The following is an 8,458-nucleotide window of genomic DNA, read 5'->3' on the forward strand; positions in this document are numbered from 1 at the left end:
ATAATAAGCATACATGTCTGTAGCATTAAAAACCTCAATCTGTGAGCATTGAAAACAAATCTAATAAGCATACATCTGTGTAGCATTGAAGCACATCTAATAAACAGATCTATCTAGCATTTTTGCAACGAATTTATCCAATAAACCCTAGTACAAAAATCCCCATCCCCCCAATACAGAAAACACCGGCCCATCCGTCAAACCAACTACTCTAACCATCTGAACTACGGTATGAATCCACAATCTAACCAATCCAACTAACTCTACAAGCTAATATCCTAAAGCAAAGCAAGTGAAAATACCTCCTGATCCTCACCAGGATGCGCATCGTGGGTATCGGGATTGACTGCGCCGCTCGACGCCGTCACCTTCTGCAGCGCTGAAGCAGAGCCCGCCACCTCCTTCTCCACATCCACAGCGATTGCGAGTTTCCCCGCATCGCCGTGGACGCCGCTGACATCCGCGGTCACCGCACCCTGCAGCTTGACCACATCTGCGGCCGCTGCGCCAGCATTGCCATGGGCTTCGGCCATCTCCGGGTGAAGGCGATGAAGGTGAGGAAGAGGATGCGGTGGGGAGAGCGAGACGGTGCAGTCGAGGCAGTGGAGGAGAGCAAGACGGGGGAGAGGAAGACGATGCGATAGGAAGGGGATTTGGGGGAAAATGGTAGGGGGAATGGAGGTGGTTGCCCCTCTTTATACAATTGGACGTTTCAGGCATGTCCCATGGACACATGCTACCCCATGACCGCGGTCAGTTGCATGCGCCCACGTATATGAATACCTGCACGATCAACATACGAAACAACTATACGGGTAATGGTCAAAGGTGTACTCGGCCCTACGCATCCCCACTCGTTAGAGTTAACGGTCAAAGGCATTGACCCGACGGCAACATCCATTGTAACCTGTTCTGAGGGTTTCGGGCAAGGGAATGGGGAAAAGTGAGCAAAAGTTAACAAAGTGGGGATGAATTAGTAGAGCTAAGGAACCAGGGGCACAGAAATAAAAAACCCTTTATTATATCCTGCTTGGATATCTAGCACTTTGAAACTAATTTTCACGTGTTGCTTTTGATAAGATCAAACAAATATAAGTGAAGATCATGAGCATAATTTTTCTTTCTCTCAAAATAATTTACATGAAGCAAGAGAGAATTTCTTGAAAATTTTACTAACTCCCAAATAAATGTAAGTGAAGCAAGAGAGCATTTCTTCAAAAATACTAAAGCACACCATGCTCAAAAAATATAAGTGAAGCACCAGAGCAAGTCCATAGCTCATAAAAATTTGACTGAGAACGTAGTCTATTGGTTTCTAATAGAGTTTTTGCTTTATACTTCGATTCTATGATGAACTATTACTTATTCATGAGAAGCATATGATAAAAGTTCTATGATAAAAGTCCTATGTTTAATTTTGTTTCTATTATAATAATCAACATGATGCTTCTATGTCCGTATTTTGTTTTTATCGACACCTCTCTCAAAGCATGTGGACATGTTTTTCGATTTCGGTTTTCGCTTGAGGACAAGCGAGGTCCAAGCTTGGGGGAGTTGATACGTCCATTTTGCATCATGTTTTCTTACTGTTATTTATAATGTTTTTATCCATAATAATGCTTTTTGGAGTAATTCTAATGCACTTTCTCTCATAATTTGCAAGGAACACACCAAGAGGGAGAATTCCGGCAGCTGGAAATCTGGACCTGGAAAAGCGACGTCAGGCCACCTATTCTGCACAACTCCAAATGAGCTAAAACTTCATAGGGATATTTTATGAATTATTTGAGAAATACTGGAGCCAATAAACACCAGAGGGGGGACACCAGGTGGGCATAACCCACCTGGGCGCGCCAGGCCCCCCAGGCGCGCCCTGGTGGGTTGTGGCCTCCTTGGACCACCTCCGGTGCCCATCTTCTGGTATATAAGTGGTTTTGACCTAGAAAAAATAAGGAGGACTTTTGGGATGAAGCGCCGCCGCCTCGAGGCAGAACTTGGGCAGGAGCACTTTTGCCCTCCGGCGAAGCGATTCCGCAGTGGGAACTTCCCTCTCGGAGGGGGAAATCATCGTCATCATCATCACCAACAAATCTCCCATCTTGGGAAGGGCATATCCATCAACATATTCAACAACAACATCTCCTCTCAAACCCTAGTTCATCTCTTGTGTTCAATCTTGTTACCAGAACTATAGATTGGTACTTGTGGGTGACTAGTAGTGTTGATTACATCTTGTAGTTGATTACTATATGGTTTATTTGGTGGAAGATTATATGTTCAGATCCATTATGCTATTTAATACTCCTCTGATCATGAACTTGTTTATCATTTGTGAGTAGTTACTTTTGTTCTTGAGGTCACGAGAGAAATCATGTTGCAAGTAATCATGTGAACTTATGTATGTTGTTATTCCCTTAGTGGTGTCATGTGAACGTCGACTACATGACACTTCACCATATTTGGGCCTAAGGGAATGCATTGTGGAGTAGCAATTAGATGGTGGGTTGCGAGAGTGACAAAAGCTTAAACCCCTGTTTATGCGCTATTCCGTAAGGGACCGATTGGATCCAAAAGTTTAATGCTATGGTTAGAATTTATTCTTAATACTTTTATCATAGTTGTGGATGCTTGTGGGAGGGTTAGTCATAAGTAGGAGGTTTGTTCATGTAAGAAAATCACCTAAGCACCGGTCCACCCACATATCAAATTATCAAAGTAGTGAACACAAATCAAATCAACATGATGAAAGTGACTAGATGAAATTCCCGTGTACCCTCAAGAACGCTTTGCTTATCATAAGAGACCGTTTTGGCATGTCCTTTGCCTAAAAAGGATTGGGCTATATTGCTGCACTTTTGTTAATATTATCTTTACTTGCTCCTTACAAATTATCTTGCTATCAAACTACTCTCTACGTACAATTTCAGCACTTGCAGACAATACCTTACCGGAAACTACTTGTCATTTCCTTCCGCTTCTCGTTGAGTTCAACACTCTTACTTATCGAAAAGAGCTACAATTGATCCCCTATACTTGTGGGTAATAAAGGCTATTTTCTGGCGCCGTTGCCGGGGAGTGAAGCTCCTTTGGTAAGGAAACATTTATATAGTGTGCTGAAATTTATTGTCACTTGTTACTATGGAAAACAATCCTTTGATGAGTTTGTTCGGGGTATCTTCACCTCGTCCAGAACCATAATTAGTAACCCCTCAACCTATTGCACCTACTAAAAATATTGAATATGAAATTCCTTCGGGTATGATAGAACAACTGGTAGCTAATCCTTATGCAGGAGATGGAACCGAACATCCTGATATGCACTTGATATATGTGGAAAAAATTTGTGGATTGTTTAAGCTTGCAGGTTTACCCAGGGATGAAGTGATGAAAAAAGTTTTCCCTTTATCTTTGAAGGGAAAAGCATTGGCATGGTATAGGCTATGTGATGATATTGGATCATGGAATTGGAATCGTTTGAAATTGGAGTTCCACCAAAAAATTTATCCTATGCATCTAGTTCATCATAATCGGAATTATATATATATAATTTTTAGCCTCATGAAGTAGAAAGTATCGCTCTAGCTTGGGGGGGGGGGGGGCTTAAGTCAATGTTATATTCATGCCCCAATCATGAGCTCTCAAGAGAAATTATTATCCAAAATTTTTATGCTCTGCTTTCTCGTAATGATCAAACCATGCTTGATCCTTCTTGTGCCGGTTCATTTATGAAGAAGACTATTGAATTCCGGTGGGATCTTTTGGAAAGAATTAAACACAACTCTGAAGATTGGGAACTCGAGGAAGGTAAAGAGTTGGGTATAAAACTTAAGTATGATTGTGTGAAATCTTTTATGGATACCGATGCTTTTCAAAAGTTTAGCACTAAATATGGACTTGACTCTGAGATAGTAGCCTCCTTTTGCGAATCATTTGCTACTCATGTTGAACTCCCTAAGGAGAAGTGGTTTAAATATCTGATGACCCACAAGTATAGGGGATCTATCGTAGTCCTTTCGATAAGTAAGAGTGTCGAACCCATCGAGGAGCAGAAGGAAATGATAAGCGATTTTCAGCAAGGTATTCTCTGCAAGCACTGAAATTATAGGTAACAGATAGTTTTGTGATAAGATAATTGGTAACGAGCAACAAGTAACAAAAGGAAATAAAGTGCAGTAAGGTGGCCCAATCCTTTTTGTAGCAAAGGACAAGCCTGGACAAATTCTTATATAGAGAAAAGCGCTCCCGAGGACACATGGGAATATCATCAAGCTAGCTTTCATCAGGATCATATGATTCGCGTTCGGTACTTTGATTATCTGATATGTGGGTGGACCGGTGCTTGGGTGTTGTCCTTACTTGGACAAGCATCCCACTTATGATTAACCTCTATTGCAAGCATCCGCAACTACAACATAAGTATTAAGGTAAACCCAACTATAGCATGAAACATATGGATCCAAATCAGCCCCTTAAGAAGCAACGCATAAACTAGGGTTTAAGCTTCTGTCACTCTAGCAACCCATCATCTACTTATTACTTCCCAATGCCTTCCTCTAGGCTCAAGTAATGGTGAAGTGTAATGTAGTCGACGTTCACATAACACCACTAGAGGAGAGACAACATACATCGCATCAAAATATCGAACGAATACCAAATTCACATGACTACTAATAGCAAGACTTCTCCCATGTCCTCAGGAACAAACATAACTACTCACAAAGCATATTCATGTTCATAATCAGAGGGGTATTAATATGCATATAGGATCTGAACATATGATCTTCCACCAAATAAACCAACTAGCATCAACTACAAGGAGTAATCGACACTACTAGCAACCCACAGGTACCAATCCCGGACTTAAAGACAAGAATTGGATACAGGAGATGAACTAGGGTTTGAGAGGAGATGGTGCTGGTGAAGATGTTGATGGAGAGTGACCCCCTCCCGATGAGAGGATCGTTGGTGATGATGATGGCGATGATTTCCCCCTCCTGGAGGGAAGTTTCCTCGGCAGAACAGCTCCGCCAGAGCCCTAGATTGGTTCCGCCAAGGTTCCGCCTCATGGCGGCAGAGTCTCGTCCCGAATCTGGCTTATGATTTTTTTCTCAACGAAAGACTCCATATAGCAGAAGATGGGCATCGGAGGGCCCCAGGGGGCCCACGAGGTAGGGGGCGCGCCCAGGGGGGTAGGGCGCGCCCCCACCCTCGTGGGTAGGGTGTGGCCCCCCTCCGAAACTTCTTGCGCTCAGTATTTTTTATATATTCTGAAAATGACTTCCGTGAAGTTTCAGGACTTTTGGAGCTGTGCAGAATAGGTCTCTAATATTTGCTCCTTTTCCAGCCCAGAATCCCAACTGCCGGCATTCTCCCTCTTTATGTAAACCTTGTAAAATGAGAGAGAATAGGCATAAGTATTGTGGCATAATGTGTAATAACAGCCCATAATGCAATAAATATCAATATAAAAGCATGATGCAAAATGGACGTATCAACTCCCCCAAGCTTAGACCTCGCTTGTCCTCAAGCAAAAGCCGAAATCAAAAAATATGTCCACATGTTTAGAGATAGAGGTGTCGATAAAAATAAAATACGGACATGAGGGCATCATGATCATTCTTAGAACAACAACTTATATAATTCTTGTCATATGATCTCTTATGCTAGAGTAACAATTCAATCACAATTTCAAGTATGAATCATAAACTTCATTGAAAACTAACAAACTATAATCTCAGTCCTTGGAGCAATTGCAATTTATCATAACATAGGAAAGAATCAATATAAGAGCTTTTCAGCAAGTCCACATACTCAACTATCATATAGCCTTTCACAATTGCTAACACTCACGCAATACTTATGGGTATGGAGTTTTAATCGGACACAGAGAAAGATAGGGGCTTATAGTTTTGCCTCCCAACGTTTTACCTCAAGGTAATGTCAACAATAATAGTTTATGAAAACTCACATCCAATTAGCCATATATACCAGGATCTTTCCAACATATTGTGCTTGCCAAAAGATAAAATTTAAAAAGGAAGGGTGAAGATCACCATGACTCTTATGTAAGGTAGGAGATAAAAGTAAAAGATAGGCCCTTCGCAGAGGGAAGCAGAGGTTGTCATGCGCTTTTATGGTTGGATGCACAAAATCTTAATGCGAAAGAACGTCACTTTATATTGCCACTTGTGATATGGACCTTTATTATGCAGTCCGTCACTTTTATTTCTTCCATATCACACGATCGTATAAAGCTTATTTTCTCCCACATTAATAAGTCATACATATTTAGAGAGAATTTTTTATTGCTTGCACCGATGACAACTTACTTGGAGGATCTTAATCAATCCATAGGTAGGTATGGTGGACTCTCATGGCAAAACTGGTTTAAGGGTGTTTGGAAGCACAAGTAGTATCTCTACTTGGTGCAAAGAATTTGGCTAGCATGAGGGGCAAAGGCAAGCTCGATCACGTTGGATGATCCATGACAATATAATTTATCTCGGATGTAAGAAAACATAACCCATTACGTTGTCTGCCTTGTCCAACGTCAACTCTTTAGCATGTCATATTTTAATGAGTGCTCACAATCATAAAAGATGTCCAAGATAGTATATTTATATGTGAAGACCTCTCTTTCTTTATTACTTCCTATTAATTGCAATGATGACCAAAACTATGTTTGTCAACTCTCAACAACTTTTATTCATCATACTTTTTATATGTGAGCTCATTACTCTCCATAAGATCCATATGATCTCTTTTATTTCCTTTTATTCTTTCTCTTTTCTTTTATCCACTCAAGATCATGGAAAAATAATCAAGCCATTGACTCAACAGTAATCTTTATTATATATAGCTCACAGACTCTATTACATAGAAGGATCATAAAGCAAAACTCACAACTAGATCATACTAAAACTTTATTCTACTAGATCAATATACTATCAAGAGGATCGAACTAAGAAAAATGGTAAAGATGAAAGTGATGGTGATACGATACCGGGGCACTCCCCCAAGCTTGGCAGTTGCCAAGGGGAGTGCCCGTAACCATGTGATTATATCTCTCTTTTCGAGGATGGTGATGTGATATTCTTGGCGATGATGCCCCTCAGGATACGATTCTCCTCCTTGAGCTTATTGACTTGCTGCTTGAGGTCCATTATTTCCTTTCGAAGTTTTCCTATAACAGCCAAAGCTCCCTGCACCCAAGGGTGCTGCATAGCTGCGGGAGAACCAGTGACAATCTTTTTCATATTCCCATAAGAATGAAATCTAACATTGGAAGGGATAACCAAGTTTGGAATAGCCGAGCTCTGCAGTTCCCCCATTGTGAATCCATCTCGGAAGCGGGAAGTGACTTCTTGATCCTCCTCCATGGCATCTATCCTCTTCAAATCAGCCTCCATCTCTTCCTCCGTTGCTGGCCCAAAGTGGTCAACATTGTTGTTTGTCATTGATCTCGGTGCCAGATGAGACACCCGGCTCTCCCCGACTGACTCTTGCGAAGACATCTTGCTCTAATGTGCAGCAACAACAGCTCAAAACACAAACAAAGGATAATTGCATGGTACGGGAGTCAAAACCCTCGGGGGATTATATAATGAATTTTTACCGACCAAAATACGTGACATGTAAGAAAACGGAGTCCGGAGAGCACACGAGGTGCCCACGAGGTAGGGGTGTGTGCCCAGGGGGGTAGGGCGCGCCCTCCACCCTCGTGGAGCCCTCGTGTCCTTCCCGGACAGCTTCTTATTTTTTTATTTTTCTAAATATTCCAAAACGGAGGAAAATTGCCATTAGAACTGTTTTGGAGTCGGTTTACTTACCGTACTACATACCTATTCCTTTTCGGAGTCTGAAACATTCCGGAAAGTGTCCCTTATGTATTCCTATAGGGTTACGGTTTCAATAACATTGGTTTCAACATTTATAGGATTACCTGAGATATAATTTTAATTCTTTGACCGTTCACCACCTTCAGATTTGTGCCTTCGAAGTTGTTGATTTTTATGGCACCGGAATGATGGACCTCCTCGATAACGTAAGGACCTTCCCATTTAGAGAGAAGTTTTCCTACAAAAAATCTTAAACGAGAGTTGTATAGCAATACATAATCACCTTCATTAAACTCACGCTTTTGTATTCTTTTGTCATGCCATCTTTTAACTTTTTCTTTAAATAATTTAGCATTCTCGTAGGCCTGGGTTCTCCATTCATCAAGTGAGCTAATGTCAAATAACCTCTTCTCACCGGCAAGTTTGAAATCATAATTGAGCTCTTTAATAGCCTAATAAGCCTTATGTTCTAGTTCGAGAGGTAAGTGACATGCTTTTCCATAAACCATTTTATACGGAGACATACCCATAGGATTTTTATATGCAGTTCTATAGGCCCATAATGAATCATCAAGTTTCTTGGACCAATTCTTTCTAGATCTATTGACAGTCTTTTGCAA

The sequence above is a fragment of the Triticum urartu genome, chromosome 1 (assembly GCF_003073215.2).
Source record: "Triticum urartu cultivar G1812 chromosome 1, Tu2.1, whole genome shotgun sequence".
NCBI classification, from domain to species: Eukaryota; Viridiplantae; Streptophyta; class Magnoliopsida; order Poales; family Poaceae; genus Triticum; species Triticum urartu.